The sequence below is a fragment of the Protopterus annectens genome, chromosome 1.part1 (assembly GCF_019279795.1).
Source record: "Protopterus annectens isolate FY-2018-M chromosome 1.part1, PAN1.0, whole genome shotgun sequence".
In the NCBI taxonomy this organism is placed as follows: domain Eukaryota; kingdom Metazoa; phylum Chordata; order Ceratodontiformes; family Protopteridae; genus Protopterus; species Protopterus annectens.
This window is the reverse complement of record NC_056726.1, coordinates 1,886,872,491-1,886,897,263: the sequence shown is the minus strand read 5'-3', so window position 1 is coordinate 1,886,897,263 and position 24,773 is coordinate 1,886,872,491.

Sequence of the window (24,773 nt, the reverse complement as noted above, 5' to 3'; positions counted from 1 at the left end):
TTAAAAATATCTAAATTAGTGCTTGTTGTAATGTAATTTGGTAATCCATTCCATGCATCAGCTGCTCTCTCAAAGAACCAATTAGTACACTTCTCATTCCTATAGAATCTTCTACACACATTGTCTGATGGTTCGCTACTACCTTTTGATAACCCCAAACATTCCCAGAGGTAGTTTTCTCTAAATGCTCTATATAACTGAATAAGATCTCCTCTTAAATATCTATATGAGACACCGTAGAAGTTCAGATATTTCAGTCTTTCATATTAGCTTAAATTTTCACATCCATGGATGCCCTTGGTATATTTCCACTGTACTCTTTCCAGTTTACTCATGCTTGTTTTCCTATAAGGTTTCCATATTCTTATTCTATACTCAAGGTGGGTCTAATGTAATAAACAAACAATGACTTCATCATTTCTGATCTCTTAGACTTTATAAATCTTTTTATACAACTTATAGTTACATAACTCATTAACTAATTGATAGATATTATTAGAAAAGCTCAAAGCTTGATCTACCCATACACCCAGGTCATAAATGAATCTACACATTCAATCACTGTGTGCTGTATTAAATATTCACATTCAATTTATATCTCCCAAATATCATATGCTTAGTTTTTGAAGTATTTATCAGTATATTATTCTCCTGTGCCCAAATGGACAATTTAGTCAAGTTCTTTTGCAGACATGCCCTATCTGTAACACCTGTAACAGTTTACCCAGTTTCAAGTTATTTGCACACTTCATATGAAAAAGTTAGGTCTGAAAAATTCAATCTAAACACATACGGACCTAGGAAAGGGTGCTTTGGGACATGTTAACTGTAACCAACAATTTCACCTGTCCGATTGCTGTGTGGTACTTGCCATGTCCTATTTGTAAGCCATGCAGCTATCCCGCTTATCAAAAGTGCATCAGTACCTAGTTGTTCTTGTTTATTGATCAGTGTTTTGTGTATGACCCTGTCAAATACCGAAGTTAAATGTATATAAATTATGTCACAGCACATTTTTTGTTCATATCTGTTATATTGTTATAGAACATCATGTTACAAGCGATAATAGATCTATTTTCAACATGCACATGCTGATGTATGGTTTCATGTTCCAACATTTCCAGTTCTGGCAATAACTTAACTAATATTACCTCCTCCATTATTTTTTCACAACATGAAAGTAGACTTAAGGGTCTGAATGACTCTGGATTTATTCAACTTCATTTTTTCTTAAAGTCAGGCTTAATATGCGCATGTCTCCAATGTTAAGGAATCTCCCCATATTTATATGATCTAGTGAATAACAGACATAATGGCACTGTAAGTTCTTGCTGAAGTATTCCCAGGTCGTTATTACAAATTCTGTCTCCTCCCTGTGCTTTGTTTGGATCAAGTTTGCATAGTTCTATTTCAATATAATCGAATTTGATTTCAGCATCTGAGGTTACCTGGATGTCACTAGGACAACTTATCACCACCCTGTGAAACAAAGTATAACTGAATAAAATATAGTTAATAAAATTCAAAATACTTTAAACATGTCTGCTGGTAATTTATTTATTCATTTATGTTTTGATAAATGGGATCTCTGATAGGACTGGGACTGTAAATAGTACATTTCTGGCGAGAAAAGCTACAGTAAATATATCAAACTGATGTCAAATTTGTGAGTATAGCAATATTATTGATATAAACTGTTTAGAGGTGTGACATTTCAGAATCTATAATGCAAGCAACAAATATCCAGGTGCCTGTATTCAACAAAACAAACCCAATCAATGAGAAAATAATGAACACCTGAGGAAGCATTTGGTGAAAGCACTTGTGTGGTTTTTACTACAATAAAAGTTTTAAGATACTGGAGCTTGAAGCCTTGCCTGCATTCATTTTTTCTCATTTCAGAATCTATGGTAAATTCTATACTAGATCATAGATTCAAATGTATATAAGTGACCCAGCAGCTCGTTTTTCTGTAGGCACAAGTTTCATATCTAATTAGTCCTTGTTGCATGGCCTTAAAATGCTGGCCTTGTTAGTCAGAAGAAGAAGAAGAAGAAACAGGTTTGTATTAATGCAGAAAGTGCAGCTTGTTTATATGATGGAATTTTTACTTTTTCAGTCTTCCAGCTTCAGTAATAAAATGCATAAGACAGCAGTACTATATAATTAATGAACAGTCAGTATGATAAAATTTGTTTTACAACGAGTTATTAATATTCTTGAAATTATTTTTGTTGAGTTCTAAGTAATTTAACTGATGGAAAATCAGCCTGTTTTCCTGCAGTGATTAATTAGCATGAATTCAGCCATTTAACTATTTCTTTTTTTTTTACTTTACATGCAAGTGTAATTAAATAATCACTTGATAGATTTTTAATTGTTTGACTGGGAATTGTGCTTTGTATAATCAACCCCCTAGAAGAGCTGCATAACAGGGCCACCAAAATCAGTCTACGCACAAGCAAAATATGAGGCAAAAATATTGGGATACATGTTGCTTTATTGCTATTAATACTTACAACAGTATTTGTAGTGTATGTTTTAAAATAATGTTAACAGTCACAGAACCAAAAATAAAGAGACTTTGTGTCATTCTAAATCACACGGTACATATGTAAACAAGCTTTGGCTATACAATAGGGAGAAAAAGACATATGATTTGTTGCTGAAAATTGTGGCAGTATATTATTACATAGTCAATTATAAATGAAGGAACTTCAAGGAATAATGTTATTATTGATTGTTTCAGTTACTGATAGGTGTTGCTCACTGGCTGCAGAATGTTTTTGCTGCATTCCTCTATGAATGTATTGGAAATGATCCATGTACGTTTTAAAAAAATGGAGAAAGAGAAAAAACAGCAAATGTTACCCAACTATAGGTTCATAGGTTGGTATTAGACTATCGGCCCTAGGGCCTATACAAGCCTAGCCATAACAATTCCCTGGCTATTTCTTCCCACGCTATTTACTTTCCTGGACCCCTGTCTAGCAGGGTGACTGACGTGATCCCTGGGGTGAATTTCCTTTCTCCCATCCAATCATCAAGGTTCCTTTTGAAGAGGACCAAAGAGGTGCTCTGCTTGACAGGTATGGGCAGTCTATTCCAGAGTCTGGGGAGTCTCTGGGTCAGGAACCTATCCCTCCAGCATGTTTGGTTTATTGCAACAACAAGGTTTAGATCCCTGGAGCATGTGGCTCTGAGGGTTTGGGATTTCTTTAAGTGTAGCATGTCCAACAGCGATGGGTTTGACATGGCCTTGTATGTTAAGCAGAGATTACCTCGGAGTAGACAATATGCAACAGAATATAGCTGGAGTTTTTTAAGGCGGACAGCATAAGGCATCTGCTTTAGGCCTGTGATTCTTTAAGTGAGGTACTTCTGCAGCCTTTCCAGTTGTTGCAGATGTCTTGAGAGGTGCATACCAAATGGGGTGTTGTATTCTACAATGGGTCTAATGAGGGATGAGTACAGTGGGACAATGACCTCCTTTTTTCTGGATGAAAAGCCCTTATTGATGAGGTGTGCCACATAGAAGGATTTCCTGACTGTTGTGGCGATGTGGTTATTGAAGGTGAGACCACTGTCCACCTGTGTCCCTAAGTCCCTTAACACATTTTTGGTGTTTAGTGTACTGCCACCTATGTGGTAATTCATGGGTACATGTTTTTTCCCAAAGGGGATAACTATACATTTCTTGGCATTGAGCTTGAGCCCATGGCTCTGGCACCAAGCATCTGTCTCTGTAAGGTCCTTTTGTAGACTATCCACATCATATGGGGATTCAATAATGGTTCCTAGTTTGCAGTCATCTCTCGAACTTTGTAAGCCAGAGTCCCTTAGTGTTGGCCTGTACTTCAGAGAAGTAAATGCCAAACAAGAGAGGTCCCAGGACTGAACCCTGAGGTACTCCACTTGTCACTTGTCTGGAGCTGGATTTGGAGTCAGCTACTTTTGCAGTGTGGATTCTGTCAGTAAGCCAGTTGGCAACCCATCGAGTGATGTAAGGGATTAATGCCCAGCTTAGTAAGTTTATCTATGATTCCAGAGTGGGGGATGGTGTCAAAAGACTTGGCAAGGTCCAGATAGGCTGTGTGGACTGCCTTACCCTTGTCCACGGCTCTGGAGACTGATTCAAAGAAGTCAATCAGGTTCAGGAGACAAGATCGGCCCTTCACGAACCCAAACTGTTCCCAACCCAAGTGTTTGAAGACTGCCAATGTCTGTGCTTATAAGTTCCATGATAATACGTTCCATGGCCTTGCAGATCATGCTCGTCAGACTGATGGGGCAGTAGTTTCCGGGATCCAAGGTGGATCTCCCCTTGTGGAGTGGGATAACTGTAGTTGTGCACCACTCAGTGGGCATGAAACCTGAGGTATCAACTTTTTTGCACCTACCCCCTCTGTATTTCCCTCCCTAAAACAGTGCTATTGTAGTCATTCTTAGATACACTGTCTGTCTCAGCACGTTCTCATCATGGGTACAGTAGAAGTGCCCCAGTTTGCCAGAGTACTTTAACTGTATTTATAGCAATGAAAAATAAAGTCTTTACCTACTGTAGCTACTCATGTGAAAATGCATTTATTAATATATGAAGCTTCTAATGCTTGAATGCCTGCCCCTCATCTTCCAAACATTTTTAAGGGCATGCGAAACACAGAAATTCTCTACCAACTAATAAAACAGCTGGTGTAAAATAAATATAGCTGAAGTAGCAAACAAACACCAACTGTACCACAGCTAGGAAGTTTATTATAAAACAGGTAAGCATTTTCAAGCCTGCTGATAAAGGTGGAAATTGGGTTATAATGAACAGAAATAAGTATTACAATATGGTAAATGGATTGTTATTGAACTCTGAAGAGTATAAGAAATTGGACAGTGACCCTATTTTGTCATTTAATAGTGAACTGTTATTCTTATTGGAAAAAGGTGAGCGCTTGGGTTTTTTTATGCACACCGATGTTAAGAAGTTATATATCCAAAAACCTAGAACACCTATTATATATGCACTACCTAAAATTCATAAAAATTTGGAAGAACCTCCAGGTAGACCGATAATCTCGGGAATTGGTTCCTTTTTGGAAAGTGTCAACTTGTTTTTGGACTCTCAGTTAAAGATGTATTTACATAAGGTAACAGCTCACATTAGGAATACACAGGATTTAATCAATAATATTTTGAATGTGAACTGGAATTATGACTATTATTGGGTCACTGTCGACGTTAAGTCCTTATACACCAATATTAGTACCAAGTGGGGCTTGGAATCTATACTAAATATGATGGGTGAGGGACCAAGAACAAACTATATTATTACTCTATTGGAGTTCTGTTTAACTCATAGTTACTTTTGGTTTAGTAATGCATACTACTTGCAGGTTAAGGGTACTGCAATGGGTGCAGCATATGCACCATCATATGCTATTATCTACATGGACTACTTTGAGAAAAAATTCATTTATTCAACAGATTTTTTTAAGAAGAAAGTAGTTCTATATAAGCGTTTTATAGATGATCTTATTTTTATCTGTAAAGGGGACATATCTGATTTTTTGGATTTTTTTGAAATTCTTAATAACAATGAACATAATTTACAATTCTCATATGAGATTAATAGGAATAAGATCAACTTCTTAGATTTGACTTTATTTGAGAAGGATAGAAAAATTGAATTTAGGCCATTTAGGAAGGAGACTTCAGTTAATTTGTTCCTACATGCTACAAGTATGCACCCCTTGCATCTTATAAATACCCTACCATATGGGGAATTTAAAAGAATTTGGGCTCACACAAGTATTAAAGAAGATATAGATGAAGAACTACATACAGCATTTATGAGACTATTGGAAAGGGGCTATGAATATAATCAATTATTAGAATGTAGGGATAGAGTGAAAAATAACATAAGATTAAAAAGTAATAGGGATAATATCATAACTTACCATGATAAGAGGGAAATTGGTGTAAAGAAAAATGCTGAACAAATATTTTTTATAACCAAATTCTCTCCCTTTTCGGATATATTAGTCTCAGTAGTCAGAAAATTTTGGTACATAATTTGTAAAGATGATAATATTGGTGAGCTATTCCCTAATTATGTTAATTTCTCTTTTAAAAGGGGAAAAAACTTGAGAGAAATTCTAAATAACAATCTATTACAGCATATTGAACCTACAAAAACTAGAGTGGGCACTTTTGCATGTGGTTCATGTAGCATATGCAATAGGGTGAGTAATTTTGAAGTTATTAATAATATATCTCATATTTCAAAGTATTCCTCTAATTGCAAGTCTACCAGTGTAGTATACATATTAGGTTGCTCATGTAAGGACATTTGGTACATAGGACAAACGAAAAGAATGATAAAAATTAGAATTTTAGAACATCTAAAGGACATAAGAAATCTAAATTCCATTAGTCCGGTTGCTAAGCATTTCATGGATACTCATGATGGTTGTAGTGATAATTTGAGATATTGTGTATTGGGGAAACCTTTTGTCTGCAAGGGAGATGATATAGTACTGCTAGAATTGGAAACAAGAATGATACTTAAATATAAAACACTGAAACCATTTGGTTTAAATCAGGAGCTGGGCTTATAAAATGTACACAGATTAAATTTTGCACACATATATTATTTATTACTTATTATACATAATTTTTAATTTTCATTTATTTAATTTGTTCATAATTTAGTGGATGATACAAAAATAGTATAAGGACAGTAAATTATTTACATTTAGTAATATGAATTTAGCTGTAATAATATTTGTACATAATGAAATTAATTTTGTTATATATACATTTATTTTATGTCTTGGAATAGTGTTTTTTCCACATATAATTATTTATCTATATATCCAATGAATTTTGTATGTGTTGAAGGGTTATATTATATAAGTATAATTGGTTCATAATATAATTGGTTTAAAATGTTTAAAATAAATTAAATAAGTAAATGCCACTTTTCTATATCTTACATACAGAGATCACTTTAAATTTTGATGAATAATTGAATTTAATTGTCAATTAATCAATTAGTTATGAAGTATAAAAGGAGTTCATTTTGAAACCTGTAATGTGATCCTTTGAAGGCGAATAGCCGAGGTACCAGATCGTTGATGGAATAAAGAACATTAGTGGAACTTGACTGTTGGTGTGTTTTTAAGCATTTTCAGACATGTCTGATGATGGGGCACATCCCTGAAAGCACTTACCTGTTTTATAATAAACTTCCTAGCTGTGGTACAGTTCGCCTCTGAGCAGGCGGTATGCCACTGAGTAGAGCTGGAGTTTCTTTAACCGGGTAGCATATGGCATCTGTTTGAGCCCTTTGATCCTCTTGGTGAGGTACTTTTGGGGTCTTTCCAGTTGCTGCAGGTGTCTGGTAAGGTACATCCCAAAAGGGGCATTGTACTCAATTATGGGCCTGATGAGGGATGAGTAAAGAGGCACGATGACCTCCCCTGATCTAGATGTGAATCCCTTCACAATTCGGTGGGCTATATAAAATGTTTTTCTAACCACTTTGGCCACGTGGTTGTCAAATGAGAGATTGCTATCAACTTGGGTCCCCAGGTCCCTAATTACTTCTTCTGTACTTAATGGATTACCACCTATGTGGTAATTTGTGGGCACTTTGTTTTTGCCAAAGGGGATGACTATACACTTTTTGGCATTTAGCTTGAGGCCATGGCTCTGGCACCAGTTGTCTGTTTCTATGAGGCCCTTTTGGAGGATGCTTGTGTTGGCTGGAGAGTCGATTATGGCGCCCAGTTTGCAGTCATCTGCGAACTTGGTCAGCCACAGTCCTTCCGTGTTTGCCTGTACCTCTGAGAAATGTATACCGAACAAGAGAGGTCCCAGGACTGAGCCTTGTGGGACGTCACTTGTAACTGGTTTGGAGTCTGACATGGCTCCAGCAATTCTAACCATGTGGGTTCTGTCCTTGAGCCAGTTTGCAACCCATCTAGTGACATAGGGGTTTATATTTAAGCTGGTGAGCTTATCTATAATGCCCGAGTGGGGTATTGTATTGAAGGCTTTTGCAAGGTCCAGGTAGGCTGTGTGGACTACCTTCCCCTTGTCAATGGCCTTGGTGACTGTTTCAAAGAAATCAACCAGGTTTAAGAGGCAGGATCTGCCCTTAACAAAGCCAAACTGGGTAGGATCCAGTGTCTGTAGGTCCCCAATATCTTTATTTATGAGGTCCATGATGATCCTTTCCATAGCTTTGCAGACCAAGCTAGTCAGGCTTATAGGGCGATAGTTTCCAGGATCCGTTGAGGCACCACCTTTGTGGAAAGGGACCACTGTTGCTGTACGCCACTCTTTGGGTACATATCCTGTAGTAAGGCTGAGATTGAACAGTAGTTTTATGTTTGGGTTTAGCTCTTCTTGGAGTTCATGTAGGACGCAGCCTGGGACACTGTCTGGTCCCATTGATGCTATGTTTTTTGCTTTGGAGAGGGCATCTCTTACCTGAGCATCTGAGATGTCAGGGGGGGCAGCACTCTGCTGGGATAGATATTTGCCCTTTTGGTGGGGAAGGGGGGGTTTGCACTGAACCTGTCAGCTAGGATGTTGGCAATGTCTGTGGGTTCGATGTATTTTTTGTCATTTTGGACTAATTCTGAGCATATCTGGGAATTCCCACCCAGGTTCCTAACATAACTAAAGAAAGCCTTGTGATTATCCTTAGTGTCCTGTGCAATCTTTCTCTCGAAGCTGGCCTTAGACGATTTTATGATTGCCCCTTGTTTTTTGCTAATACTGATCAGAGATGCCTTCCCTTTTTGGGATTTTGCTATATCATGTAGTAGCTTCCTCCTTCTATTGTATAGTTTGTTTATGGCTGGGGTCCACCAGACAGGACGTCTGCCTTTGGAGGACTGGGTCTTGGTTTTATTTGGGATTGCATGATCCATGCATTCCTGAAGGTGTTCATAGAATGCGTTTATAAAGGATTCTGCGATCTGGGCCATATTTTCCACAGACCCGGGGGCTTTGAAGGATTCCACCTCAGTTTTGAGGAGTGTGAAATTTGCTTTAGAGAAGTTTTTCACTGTGGTTTTCAGGGCAGTGAGGGATACACTTCTGGTCTGGAGCATAGAGTCCCCATGTTGGTGATGATCAGGTCCAGAATGTTTCTCCCTCTTGTGGGAGTGGTAACAAGTTGTTCCATAGCATTTGAGTTTATAAATTCTAGGAACCTTTTGGCTAGGGTGTTGGAGCTAGAGTAATGCTCCCAGTCTATGTTTGGGTAGTTGAAGTGGCCCAATATAATGGTGTTTGGAGAGACCTTCATATTTTCCAGTGTTCTCAGGAAGGCCGAGTGGGGTTCCTGGGTTTGGGAGGGTGGCAGGCTATAAACTGGAAGGCAGTTTTACCCACTGTTAGTTGCACATGGATAGTCTCTGAAGCTTCGTGCTGTGCCACCAACCTGGAGGTGTGGGTATCTTTGACGAATATTGATACTCCCCCTCCTTTTGTGGTTCGGTCCAAGTTTTGGGGCCGAAAAGCATGGTATGAGGTATAACCTGGTAGTGCTGGGGTGCTCTCGGGAGCCTTGAACCAGGTTTCTGTTACTGCACAGATATCAATGTTCTCCATGCTAAGGAGAGTTTCGAATGCATGCATCTTGAGGTTTAGACTTCTGGCATTGAGTAGCATTACTCTTAGTTTCTTATCCCTTGTGATACCTATGGAGGTGGGTTTGTCTTTTGAGCCTTGCCTTAAAAAGGCACTATGGGGTAGCAAGAGCCTTTGCCAATATCCGAAAGCCCAGGGGTGACAGGTGCAAGCCGTCCCTAGCGAAGCATCGTGGCTTGTCGAGCATGTCATCCCAGGCTGACAGGCATTGGATCCCCTTTGAATGACACCAATACTTAAGCCAATTGTTGAAATTGATCATCTTGTCTTCATATTGTGGCATCATTCTTGGTGAGGGTAAGATGCTACTCAAGGTCAGGGTCATACCAGCCTGGGCTACATGCTCAGAGAGCTCCTCTATGTCTCTTTTCATGTAGTCCAGGGAGGTACGTTTCAGGTCATTCACACCAGCATGGACAATGACTGAGTCATATTTGTACTTGCCTTGGAGTGACCTGAGTGCTTGTGTTATGTGATGGATCCTAGCGCCTGACAGGCAGCTCACCATGACCTTCTCCTTGTTCAGCCTGGTGAGCAGGACGTCAGTGTGTCTGATGATAGAGTCACATATTACAAGTGTATCAGGTGTGTTGTTTAGCCTTAAGGGCTGTGACTGTTCGGCACACTGGCTTTGTGAGCTATGTGTTGCACGTGTTTTGTTTTGGGGTAGTGGTTTCTTGGGTGTCTGCTTTGGAGGTCTCTGCTGCTTAGGCAGATTTTTATTTAGAGCCTCTGAGTATGTTTTTGTGTGTTTATGTGTTTGGTTTGCTGTCATGGTAGGTCTATGTGAAACTGGAATTGTAGTGAGTGTTGTTTCCTTCTCCTCCTGACTGGTTTCGCCAGTACTGAGTTGAGAGAGTTTAGCCTCCAGTATGGCTATATGGTTGCATCTTTCACATGTGTTGGAATTTGTTGGGAGGAGAAGAAGGTTGTCTGTGTGCATGAGGCAGTTGTAACATTGCCTCAAGATTCCCAGATTCACCAGCTGGACCGGAGAGGAGATTGACAACTGACCTTTGGACATGCTAGAATAGTATTGGGAATTCCTTTATAATTGAAAAAAAGGGCCAATGGGGAACAAGGTACTCAAGGGGAGTTTGTGAGGGTGTAGTGCTTTTAATATTTTAGTGCTGACTTATATAATTGCTTTAGTGAGCAAGTGTCAGGTAACTTAAATGCAATGTGTTACAGGTAACTTAAATGCAAAAAAGACAAACAGTAACTTTCTTTCAAGTGAAACAAGGAAATAAGTACAGTAAGCAATGCAGATATCACTAGGGATCCACAGAAGCACTGAAAAGCCATGTTTTAGGTGGAATTAGCGTTTCAGGGAAATAACAAGCAAACAAACAACAAGCATACAAATAAAGCTAGATTCAGCAGGCCTGGATCTAGTCTATGCTACAGCAAACAAGGTGTACCAATTTCAGTAAGAAACAGTTCAAATATGCAGGCACTATAAGCCTTTAACCAGAAATTCCCAGCTCAGAAGGGCAGAGTCCAGCCTCTCCTCCCACAAGAGTGCAGACCACGAACCTTCTTATTGTAAAATAACTGGCCTGAAGCCCAAGTGCTTAAACCAGAACTAATACACTTTTAGAATAACAGACGCTGAGCCCTCAATCAGCAGTTCACAACTTAGAAGGATGTAAGCTACCTGCCCTGCCACCACAGTGCAGGCCACAAACCTTCCTAATGTAAAACAACTGATCTGAAGCCCAAGTGCTTAATCCAAAAGACTTAGAATGATAGCTACACTTTAATCAAGTTACTACCAAGCAGTAATAGATACAATTGAATACTTTAAAGAATGCCTGGATTAGTGTTCAAGTTATACAAACAAAGCTAGATTCAGCAGGCCTGGATCTAGTCTATGCTACAGCAAACAAGGTGTACCAATTTCAGTAAGAAGCAGTTCAAATATGCAGGCACTATAAGCCTTTAACCAGAAATTCCAGCCTCTCCTCCCACAAGAGTGCAGACCACAAACCCTTTTAATGTAAAATAACTGGCCTGAAGCCCAAGTGCTTAAACCAGAATTAATACACTTTTAGAATAACAGACACTGAGCCCTCAATCAACAGTTCCCAACTTAGAAGGATGTAAGCTACCTGTTCTGCCACTACAGTGCAGACCACAAACCTTCTTAATGTAAAACAACTGGCTTAAAGCCCAAGTGCTTAAACCAGAATTAATACACTTTTAGAATAACAGACACTGAGCCCTCAATCAGCATTTCCCAACTTAGAAGGATGTAAGCTACCTGTCATGCCACCACAGTGCAGGCCACAAACCTTCCTAATGTAAAATAACTGGTCTGAAGCCCAAGTGCTTAATCCAAAAGACTTAGAATGATAGCTACACTTTAATCAAGTTACTACCAAGCAGTAATAAATACAATTGAATACTTTAAAGAATGCCTGGATTAGTGCTCAAGTTATACAAACAAAGCTAGATTCAGCAGACCTGGATCTAGTCTATGCTACAGCAAACAAGGTGTACTTCTAATTAGTTACAAAACCTGTTTGGTCATCATTAATTAACTGGGGTAAGAATTTTTTTAGTCTATCAACATAGATGTTCATAAACATTTTGTAATCAATATTTAAAAGAGTTATGGGCCTATATGACGTACATAATTTAGTGTCCTTACTAGATTTAAGAATGGGCGAAATAAAAGTATATTTCCAGGATGGGGGCAAAATAATGTCATTCTGGGCTTTATGGAATTCATTATGTAGTAAAGAAATAGCTGTTTTAGGCATGATTTTATACAATTCAGGTATGATACCATCATTGCCTGGTGCTTTGTTCTGTTTAAATTTGTTAATTTGAGTTTGTATGTCCAGTAAAGATATCTGTTTATCTATGATTTCTGACTGTTGTTTGTTGAGTGTAACATACAGTTTTTTTTTAATGTATTGTTTTATCTTATCTAATGGTTGAATTATCTGAGATATATGATTTATCGTGTGAAAATGATGTCTAAATTCATCAATTATTGCATGTATATTATAAACCTTTTTCTTTTTTCTAGACAAATATATTTCTTTAATATGATTATGTTTGTTGATTCTTTTTGTTTTATTTGCAAGATTAGTTAAATGTTTCGGGTTTATTGAATAGGCTAGGAATTTAAATTTCTCTAAGGAAATCATAGTCTTATGATGTAAGACTGCACTATATTCTTCCTTAGTTTTATTTATTTCATCTCTAATATTCTTAGATACGGACTTGTCATTAATTTTAAGATGTAATCTATCTAATTTGTCTTGTATTTTTTTTAAGTCTTCGTCCCAGGACTTCCTTTTGTTATAAAACCATTTATTTATTTGTCCATATAAGTAAGCTTTTAATGCATCCCATACATAAATGTCATGAGAGTTGGATGTTTGATTGAATTTTATAAAATTTTGTGTTTCTTCTTCAAAAAATGTTTGAAATTCTTTTAATTGAGTTATATATGCAGGTATTCTTATTATATGAGTCATTGGGGTGTCATTTAAATAAAGCTCAAATATAATTGTATTATGATCTGAAATAGGGCAAGACACAATCTTGGTGTTTTTTAAATCATTTATTATTTGTGTGGATATGATTATCCCATCTATTCTAGAGTATGATTTGAATCTATTAGAATAGAATGTAAATTGAGGTAAGCTCAGGTCTGTGTAGTCATGAATATCTTTTAGATGATATGTATCCATGAATTGTATTAGTTGTTTAGCTTGTGAGGATATTTTCCTTATTCCTGAAGTGCTAGAGTCCTTTTCATTTAAAGCACAGTTAAAATCCCCTGCCATAATAATATTACCCTCAGAATGAAATACAATTTGGTTCAGTTGTTGTTTAATAGTGCTGGTTCCAATACCTGGTAACCAATAATTGTTTACTAAAGTGAAAATTGTTGTATTTATTTTAATTGACACAAGCACAACATCCCTTTATCATCTTGATAAGATTTAATAATTCTAGGTAACGGGAGAGTTTTATTCCAGAGAATTGTTACTCCTCTTTTCTTTTTAGAATGTTCAGAACTGGCAATGACTATATATTTATTAATATTTAAAAAGTTGATATTTTCTTTTAAAAGATGTGTTTCTTGTAGAAATACTATGTTTGGTTTGTGTATATTTAAGTATTTAAGTAAACTTCATCTTTTAATAGGGTTATTCAGGCCATTTATGTTGATTGATAAACCTTTTAGTGAAGTCATAATATCTCTATAAATGAGTAAGAAATTCTTGTGATCTGTGTGTTATCTTGATTATGTTTTATATAATCCTCTCCAAAATATTTATGTAAATTATAGTCTTTGTCTGTTACCAAATGATATACTGTATGTGTTATACAATTCTTGCAGCTTATAATTATATACATTTGAATTAAGATGGATGCCAGGAAGAACTTATTAAGAAAATTGAATATAGTGTAAATGTGATAAAAAATGGGCTAGCTACCTGTCTGGAGTTATAAACTCCTTGTCCCAGTGACATCTGTCACTCGCATCAACCCCCTACCCAGCAGCAGCAAAAAACAGTCTCCACTGTATATAAATGTGAAACAGGTAAAATAATAACTCTCTATAGATTTACATATGCATTAAAACAAGTCAAACAGATCTGCAATCAGTGTAACTCATCTGATATTACTTGTAACAAAATGCCATTCGGAATAAACCTCTAACTGTAGCAACTAAACATAACCTTCACTATATATGAATGTCAAACATACAAAATATTAACTCTATATATTATTGCATATTCATTAACACAGGTAAAGCATAGTTATAAACAGTGTAACTCATCAAGTATTGCTTAAACCATTTCATCATTCAGAGCTGACCTTTAAACAACAGCAACAGAACATATCTTCTTTGTATATAAAAATTAAACAGATTAAATAATAACTTCATATGTGATTATATGTACCTTAAAACTGGTCTGAAATCTATGAAAGCAGCATTCTGATATAGAAGCCTGACAACTGAAGTTACTACTAGCCATTTAACACATATGCTATATGTTGGTGTAATATTTAAAACAAATCAATATGAGTATCATTAGAGTGAAAGGTCAGGTGGCACCTTAAGCACTTGTGATAGAAAATGCCATCATGCATTAAGTGAGCTTATTTTAACCCATATTATTTTCTATCTAGCTATCAGCCTCTGAATGGAAAATCAATTGTAATTTGTAATAAGATTAGTTTATCCTGTTAAGTAAGGCACAACAATATAAATAACATGGGATACATTAATTTAAAAGGAAAAAAAAATGCACACTTACATTTCCCTTTTTTTCCTTCCCCTTCAGTTTACCATAAATATAAATAAAAATAAGATAATTGAAGATTTCTTTCTTGAGAATCAAATTGAGTCCAAATGGTGTAGTCAGCTAGTTTAAAATATATTTTTAAAGTAAATACAACCTTTCCCAGCATTTCTGATGCTTTTACAAAGAAATTACATGTACTGACTTCCTGGTTGAGCAAGTCGACTAGCTCTGACGTCATCAAAATGCATGGTGATGTTGTGGAGTTAATTTGAGAATGTAGAGAAGATTTTTAGTGAAAATAAGGTAGTTCATGAAGAAATAACCTCGTGGACATCAAGCTCGAGCTTCACAAAATCTCTGGAAGATGTTTTTCATCATTTTGCGTGAAAAAACACCAAAAATAATAATTATGTACCTGTATTTAAAATGTATAGGGAAAGATCATATGAGTAACATCTGCATGCTTCCCATAGCCTGCTCACACATGCACAGCTAGTTTGAACTGTCCTTTACAAATAAACAGCACCACAGAACTCCAAATGTAGCAGAAAGTATTTTAAATAAATCACATAGCCTTATTAATCTATTTTATATTCATAAGACAGAATAAAAGGTGTATTTAAAAGTGTATTTAAAACTGTAAAGGAGTTCACTTATGAACTGTATAAAAATGTTAAGAGACTGTCAAATCATATTATCCCCACATTAATTCAACATATATACAAGTTATAAATTAACCCCCAGGGCATAAACTATAAAAAAAAAACAGTGTTCAGTATGAATTACAGAGAATGATAATTGAATGTGTGGTGAGCTCTTATTTACTACTAACTATGTAGGTTTAATAGATATGCCACGGTGGTGAAGCGATAGCGTTGTTGCCTCACAGCAAGAGGTTCTCCCGTTCGATTCTCGGCTGGAGTGCGGAGAGTGCCTTCTGTGTGGAGTCTGCATGTCCTCCCTGTGGTTGGGTGGGCATTCGAAAGACATGCGTAAATGGGCGTGCCTTCGTTAAAGGTTGAACATCGAGCTGGCACCTCGGCGTTCATCAAAATCTACTGCCAATGATTAGCGGACCGGAGTTCCGCTGTGGTGACCCCTAACCGGGAAAAGCCAAAAGACAACAACAAGACAACAACATGTAGATTTAATTGATCTGACTGTAAATAGTTAAAAAAAAATAGAGAGATTATAAAGGGAATCTATGATGTTTACATATGGGAAGTACTTATTTTACTGTCACAATGGCATCATTTGTTTACCCTTCACTCTTAAGATATCTTTATAACAATACCCATAACTATATATTTACCATTAGTATACACTTTTACCTCAGTATAAGTAAAAATGAAATTATGAAATTATGTGTATACTTAAGGTCATCTGTGAATGGCATGAAAAAAGGAAAAAGCAGGCTTACCTTGTAAGTGAAAAAAATCAACATATAATTAACACAGTGACAGTGTTTCCAGAAACATAACAAACTGCAAACATACATATTTAAGTCACTTATTTCTTAGTCTTTTTTGTTTCTCCGAAGTCTTCCAAGTGGGATTAGAAGCCATTCTCTTAAGCGTGGGATTAGCCCATTCCATCTCTTCTATTTTTTCCAAGATCTTATGGATGTTTACATAGTTCAGAGCTGATTCTAAGTCTTCAAACATTTTGGGACATTCCGATGAGAATATCTTCAGTTTCGCAGGGAACAAAAGGTGTGTTTTCATCTGTGCTTTCTTCAATTCTTTTATAAAAGGTAAGAATATTTTTCTTTTTGCTATAACTGCTGATGAATAATCATTGTCAAAATGTATCATAGCTTCATTTAATTTAATTGGTGACTTGGACCAGGCAGTTTTTAACACTAATTCCTTGTCTGAGGATGAGAGGAATTTGACAATGATAGATCTAGGTTGCTTTTTGTTAGCAGTATTCACTGTGGCAAGGGAACGATGTGCCCTCTCAATACCAAAGGACATAACTTCAGTAAGATCAAGAGTCTTAGGTAACCAAGTATTCAGAAAGATAGTCATGTTGTTCTCTTCTGTGCCTTCTGGTAGTCCAAATATTCTTAGGTTGTTGCGTCTGGATCTGTTTTCTAGATCATCTAACTTATTTTGTAGAGAAGTATTTTGTTTGAGTAGGAATTCCACATTGTTTTCATTTTCAATAATTCTCCCATCCATATCAGTCAGAGCTTCTTCAGTACTTATCTGTGATTTTTGTTGTAACAAGTCTTGGTGAAGTAAATCCATTTGTTTGGTAGTTTTTTCCTTGAAATTATCTATTTTCATATCCAGCTTATCAATTTTTGTAGTAAGATCTTGTATATTTGTTATCAAAGTCTGAATCTCTCTTTTGAGGCTGGAATCTTGGTTGCTGGATTTAGTGAAGCTCATGATGAATTCTTTCAGATGAGGAGAAATTATGCAGGAATAATTTGACAAGAAAATCTGCCTTTTTTGTTAAGTTCTTTCAAATCATATATAAAGGTATTTTCAGTTTTTAGTTTGAAGGCAGAATTCCTGTCAGAATAATATTTCTTTAGTGCAACTGTTGAAATCTGCTGCTACTCAGAGCCCATCTTGGCCACACCCCCTAAATTTGCTCTCTTGAAGTCCTTAAATTTAGATTTGTTCACAGGGATTTCCAAACCTTGTACCATCTACCTAAAATAAAGAAATCCATCAAGAAGATTGTATCACATTGCACAAGATGACTGGAATAGCTTCTCTGCTAAAATCAGAAATTAATCAAATCTAGCTATATACAATAAGAAATTAAATGATCACCTGGTTATTACCTATAAGGGTCAATATTTTAAGAATAAGGGTTGACCTCAACTTTCTTTCATTGTGGGCACCCACAATGCTTTATATTTTGTTAGCAGATTATAAAACCATATATATTTTACCATTTATAAATGAAATATGTGAGAAAGAGGCAAATTATTTGTAAATACATTTGAAAGTTAAAGCTGGAAAATATATTAATATCAAGGTACATAAAAATATACTGCCACTATAGTTTTTTGTTTGGTATTAGTTTTCATCCCTCACATCTCATAACATGTTTACATTATGGAGAACTACTAAGAATTTAAATGATCTGTAGCAGATATGAAGATTCTTCTGTGTGAAACTAAGGAAACTATGAGTATGTTTGTGAACAGGGATATGGTAAAGATAATACAATGGCCACACACTGGAAGGTAGTTAGTATGGAAAGAATTTTAGAGTTGGGTAATAAATATCTGCAAAGAGTTAAGAGGAAGGCAATTTTGAACAATAATAATTTTATCATGTTAGGCAGCATTATGTTACCTGAAAAATAATTTTAATGTGTTAAAGAAATGCTAGAAAATATGATGGGAAGACTTATTTTTATGTTAATTTTATACATTCTCCTTACATTTCTTATGACAGAGTTAGCAGCATTTATGACATGCTAGTTTTTATCCACTTTTTAAGACCTAAATTGAATGTTAGTAGAACTTTAGATATTCATGGGGTGCTTACCCCTGTATTTTTCTTCAGTATGTGGCTATACTCAGAAGTTTGAATAAGATGTATGAATTATCTTTTCCTTCAACGTGTAGATTTAGTTACAATACTGTGGGAGTACTTTATGGACTAATATTTTTGTATCCTGGTGTATATTGAACAGACTAAGAGGAAATAATTTAAGGTCAGGCAGCAAGAACACGTTAAACAGGTAAAAAGTAAACATCATGAAAATAATGTAGTTTTAAACATTTGTCAGAAGCATGCTGGCTCTTTAGAAGTTCCTTGAACGAAATTACTTAATCAATAAAACAGTGTTTTTTATCCTGAAGGTGTTGTGTACTCTCTATTTTACCTACTCAGTTTTGTTACTTCACAGACTATTGGTGGATTTTCCCTACTTTTAGGACACTACATGACTCTTTTTGTGTTTTTTTTTTTTAGAGTTTTAATGTTACAGTTTTTGAAAATCCTATGTAAACTGATAGATAAAGAGGAAGTAATGGTGATACATTGTTGCAAAAATAAATTACATAGGTTTATAGGTTCACAGGTTGTCACTAGGCTAATGATCACTTGGGCCTTACTAGCCTAGCCTTGTACCCCATACCATTTGTGCCCCAAGTATCATACAAGGGGTTCATGTTAGTAGGCAGGTAGCTAAGGATTTGTAGGAGGTCTTAGGATACTACTTTTCTTATTGACGACCTCTGTTCATAAGGGATACTGGGGCCAGACCAGGGGTAAATTTACAATTTCCCATCCAGCTGTCAAGGTTTTATTGAATAGGGTCAAGGATGAACTCTGTTTTACATGGATGGGGAACCTATTCCATAGTGCAGAGATCCTTTGGGATGCACATCTGTCTCTCCAACATGTTTTGCTTATGTCACAAACAAAGTTCAGATCCCTGATCTAGAGTTTCTGGTTTTGTTTATTTTGAACATGTGCAACACATCCATCAGGGCTGAGTCTGAGGAAACCCTGTAAGCCAGGCAAAGCTCCCCTCTCAACAGCCTGTATGAGACTGAATACACAAAGACAGAGCTTTTAGACAATCAGTGTAGGACAGAGTATTCATGCCCTGAATTTCCCTTGTGAGAAACCTTTGTGGTTGCTCCAACTGCAGAAGAGGGCATTGTATTCAATGATTGGTCTGATATGGACTGAGGAGAGTGGTAATATAATTTCCTTGGATGTGGATGCTATACCCTTACCTATAAGTTTAATGACAAGGAATGATTTTCTTATTATCTTAGCTACGTGTTGTTCCCAGATCCCTTACAACCAGGTCGACTCTTAGGGGATTTTTATTGATGGAGTAATTAATTTGCATTAACAGTTTCCCAAAGACAACATATTGCATTTTTGGCATTAGGTCTTAGGCCATGGCTTTGGCACCAGTCATTTGTCTGTGTTAGACCCACTTGCAATATGTTTTTGCCTTGTGGAAAATCTATAATAGCTCCCAGTTTACAGTTGTCTGTGAACTTGGTGAGTCAGAGGTCTTTAATGTTAGCCTTGACTTCCAAGACATAGACGCCAATCAGGAACAAGCTGAGCATGGAGCCATGGGGTGACTAGTCACTTGGTGAAGGTGGCCTCACTGATCCTGACATCTTGGGTCTTGTCTGTGAGCCATCTAGCACTCCATTGAGTTATGTAAGGGTTTATACCTAGCTCAGAGAGCTTGTCAACAATGCCTGATTTAGGTATTCTACCAAATGCCTTAGCCAGGACAAGACATACACTATGCACTGTTTTACTCTTGTCTATTGCCTTGGTGACCTACCCAAAGATGTCTACCAGGTTAAATAAGCATGACCTTCCCCTAACAAAAACAGATTTGGATGGGTCCAATGTTTTAAGTTGCCTATGTCCTTGTTTATTATTTCCATGATAATTCATTCCATGGTTTTCATATTAGGCTTGTTAGACTGATGGGTTTATAGTTCCTTGGGTAATTTGTTGGTCCACCCTTGTTGAGGAGTATGACTGCTTTGGTCCTCCATTCACTTGTAATGTAGCCTGTTTCAGTGTTGTAGTTGAAGAGTTCCTCAAGTGGCCCTGATAGGTCATGTTTTAGACTGTTCAGAAGGCAACTGGAGATGTTGTCAGCAATAGTGGTGGTGGTGTTCTTACCTTTAGCGAGTACTACCAGCACCTGGTCCCTGCTGATAGCTGAGAGAAATATGTCGGAGGGTATTTTACCTGGTGTAGCTGGAGGGGAGTAGGGTAGTAATGTTTGAGCTGCATTTATCAGCCAGTAGATTTGCTATGTCACCCTGATTAGTATAGGTGGTACCATTCATCACAAGTTCAGCCCACTGTTTTGTATTACCTCTACGATTTTGGATACAGCTGAAGAAGGCCTAATGACTGTCTTTTGTAAGGCTATCCTGACATCATATTAGCCTTACTGGACTTAGAGCTCTTAGCTTCTTTCTTTAGTTGTATAAGACAGCACTTGTCTTTAAGGGAGTTGCCTTTCTTGATTCTGACCATGAGATTTTTTTTCCCTTTATTATATACCCTGTTTAGTTGATGATTCCACCAGTGAGGTTTGTTTTTAGTGTTTGTTTTGGGGTTAATTCTGGTAGGTACAGCAGCCTCTATGCAACCATTCGCATGTTTGTATAGTGACTCTGTGAATAATTCTGCATAGGTAGCTCTGGTCATGGAGCTGGGTGGAGCCTTCAGTTTACCTTTGAAAAGTTCATGTTACTGGTATAATATTTTAAAATTCAATATTTTGTATTCAAAAGGTTTAAATAATGAAATTACTTGGAAATGTTTGATAAATTATTATTTGATTTGCACAGGCTGTTTATTAATCAGAAGTTTTTATTTATTTGGTTAGTGTTTTAAGTGTGATGTATAAACACTTTGTTTTATTCAATGTGTTCAGATTATTAACTGTGAAGAATGTTCTGAGGCACTAGAGAAATAATAGATGTTTAATAAAATATTTCAGATACATTTTGTCATAAGGTTAATAATAGTCTTTACTGCAATAAATATATATTTAGTGATATATGCATGCAGTTTTCACCAGTACCACATGAAAGAGTAACTTCTAAAGGAATGCTAAAACTGGCTAAAACTGGCTCATTGATTCCCAGCTTGTACTAAATACCAACAAAACAAAACCCTTTCTCTTCTACCCAACTAGAAATCCCTCTCCACCCCAATCCTTCATGATCCATTCCAAAAACCAAATTTCCATCCTCCCAACCACTCATACCAAACTGTTGGGAGATGAAATCGACAATAACCTAAAATTTGATATCCACATCACTCAAGTCATAAAAGGGTACACAAAAATAGGTCTATTATACAGGAATAAGGCATTTTTAACAGCTAACACAAAAGCTACTATTGCCCATACACATCTTCTCTCAACCCTCCTATATGTCTCCCCTATACTAACCAACCTCCGCAAAACTGACTTGTCCAAATTGAATTCCTGTTACAATAAGAAAGCCAGATTTGCCACAGATGCCCCATACAAATCTTACCACTGTATATCACTTAAACAGCTCAGTTGATTAGAACTTCCACAGCTACTTCACTTCAACCAACTAACATTTGCTTTCAAACTACTACAGAAACCTGACAATACCCCAGCTCTCCAAAATCTTTTTTTGAAAGCTGTTTTATTGAATTTTACAAATACATAAAATAAACATATAATTTTTACATAACTTTAAACCTTGATTTAGTACATAAGAGTATAAATAATACAACTTAACTAAATTATTTACAAAAGACATCCACTTATATGCATTTCAAAAACCTATGTTACAACCAAGGTTTCATGTTGTAATATTTTCTTTTTTTAATAATTCTTGCAGACTAACCCACATATTATATGAATATGTTTTCCTTGATGTTCTTGACTTAATTGTGCAAAGTTCCATTTGGCATACATCTGTAATGTTATTTCTAAATTCATAAAATGTTGGTGGAGTATCTGAAATTCAGTTTCTAGTTACAGTTTTCCTGGCCACTGCCAAAACTCAACATAACAAAGGAAATCTGATTTTTCTAATACTATGCATAGGTGTGTTAAAGAGGACTATAGATTTAGTTATAGTAAAGTTGTCTGTAAAAATGGATTGTAAAAGATTATTTACTTTTTCCCAATAATATTTTAATTCCTTACAGTCGTAAAACATATGTGTCCAATCAGCATTCTTTTCTAATTTACATAGCTCTCCAAAATCTGATAAGACCATATACCTCCTCTAGAGCCCCTCACTCAAATTGCAAACTTCTCCTAGATGCCACAAAACCCAATAATTCAGCTGGAGAATCACTCTTCTCCTATTATACATCCGAAACTTGGAACAACCTCCCATTTACTATAACCACTAGCAATTCTACGACACAATTTAAAACCATACTAAAATCATATTTAATAGATACTGGGCACTTGTAGCTAGCCTGGCATACCCTACTCTTAGCACTACTAACCAAACACTGCTATTCAGCCTCAATAACCAAATTATACTCAGTTTTTGCCAACTATTTTACCTACACTCAAAAAATCTTGTCAAAATAACCTTCACTCTGAACTGTGCAGAATCAAGCATGAGTCAAACCTACCCAACTCTACACAATAGTATGTTCCAGTATTAAGCGTATGCATTGTGAACGTCATTGTGACTGTCTCCAAGTATACTTTTAGCTATCTTAGCCACCAAACTATTTTTCCTATGTATCTCACTATGTATTCTTTTTACCTTTGTTAACAATCTGCTTGCTTTATAGTAAACAACTATTATTACTTGTATAAAAATGTGCTTTCTTTATTACCTTTAATTGTATAAACTAATATCTGCTTACTGTAATACGTAATACTACTTATAATTGGAGCTTTTCTCCCCGGGCCTCCGCTGAAAAAGGACCTGTGTCTAGTCTGACTTTCCCAGTAAACAAGTGTTAAATAAATAAATAAATAATGGCATGGTCAGGTTTGTCATGTTTTATACGGTGTATGTATTAAAAATGTTATTCTGACCGCACAAAGAAACATTTCTGAATGAAGAATGGTCATTTCCATGGTAACATCTTTATATATTTATTTTTTGCATCTACCTGTTTACTTCTTTTCATTTAATGGGTAAATTCCATGCAGGCAAAACCCTTTTTAGAAGTTCAATACAAGAACAAAAGTACCACAGTATAAAACAATGTGCATTTTACAGTAGCCAATCAGCAGGAGTGTCATGTCTTTGGGAGGTGAAGTGAGTAAACCAGGTATCACAATGACAGCAATACAGACATGGGGAGAGCATGCTGACTTCACATAGATACCATATGGGTATTAATACTAAATTCTGAGCACAACAGACAGCAAGTAGACACACTAGCCACTGTAATGTTCTGCTGCTCAGCACATCTAAGTGGAATGATATTAAGAGCTGGAAAAAGTGCAGCACCAAATGAAAATAATGCAAATTGCGCCTACGCTGAATGCTGGGACTGAGTCTTATAATTTAGAGCCAAAAGACACCAGCAAACAGCACTGACACATCTAATGAAATGTCATGGCCCTTGTCATCTAATGATATAAATAAAATTTACCTAAAGAAAGAAAGAATGGAAATGGAAAATCGAAGTCTTAATATTTATTACTTGGAAACCATAAATACCCACTGGGATTTGTAATTGTTTGGAGTGCATCCATTCATAAAAGATGTCTCTGAAGAACATTTTTGCATAGTATTATTGAGTGAATTGTAAAATCATAAAGTCTGCATGAAAAGTATATACTAAAAGCAATACCTTCATTTGTGGTACTGGATATTTTAATTATAAATCATTATGAACAGTGCATTTTCTGTATATACTGTTGATAATCAATTTTCTGTATATACTGTTGATAATCAATATCTTGTTATTGTATTAAAGCCAACAACCTGTAATGTTGTTTACTGTTGCTGCAACTTTGTATCTCTATCATGTACATGGTGTGGAGCTTTTCTCCCCGGGCATCCGCTGAAAAAAGACCTGCGTCCAATCAGAATTTCCCGGTAAACAAATGTAAATAAATAAATAAAATAAATAAATACATTTTAACGTGTAGGTCTGCTGGTAAGCTCTGTATTGAATTGTCGGGATTCACAATACCAAGTCCAAAAATGCCAAAAAATACCAAAAATACAGGAGAAGAATGAATATTGAACACTGATTTTCTCCCTTAAACTTGCTTTTTGCAGAAGGGCAACCCCCACATCCCAGTTTGTAGGCAAACCCTCCAATACCCCTCAAACTTATAAATACCAGTGTTAACATCAGAATACTGCAGATAAAAAAGGAATATTCTGACAAATGG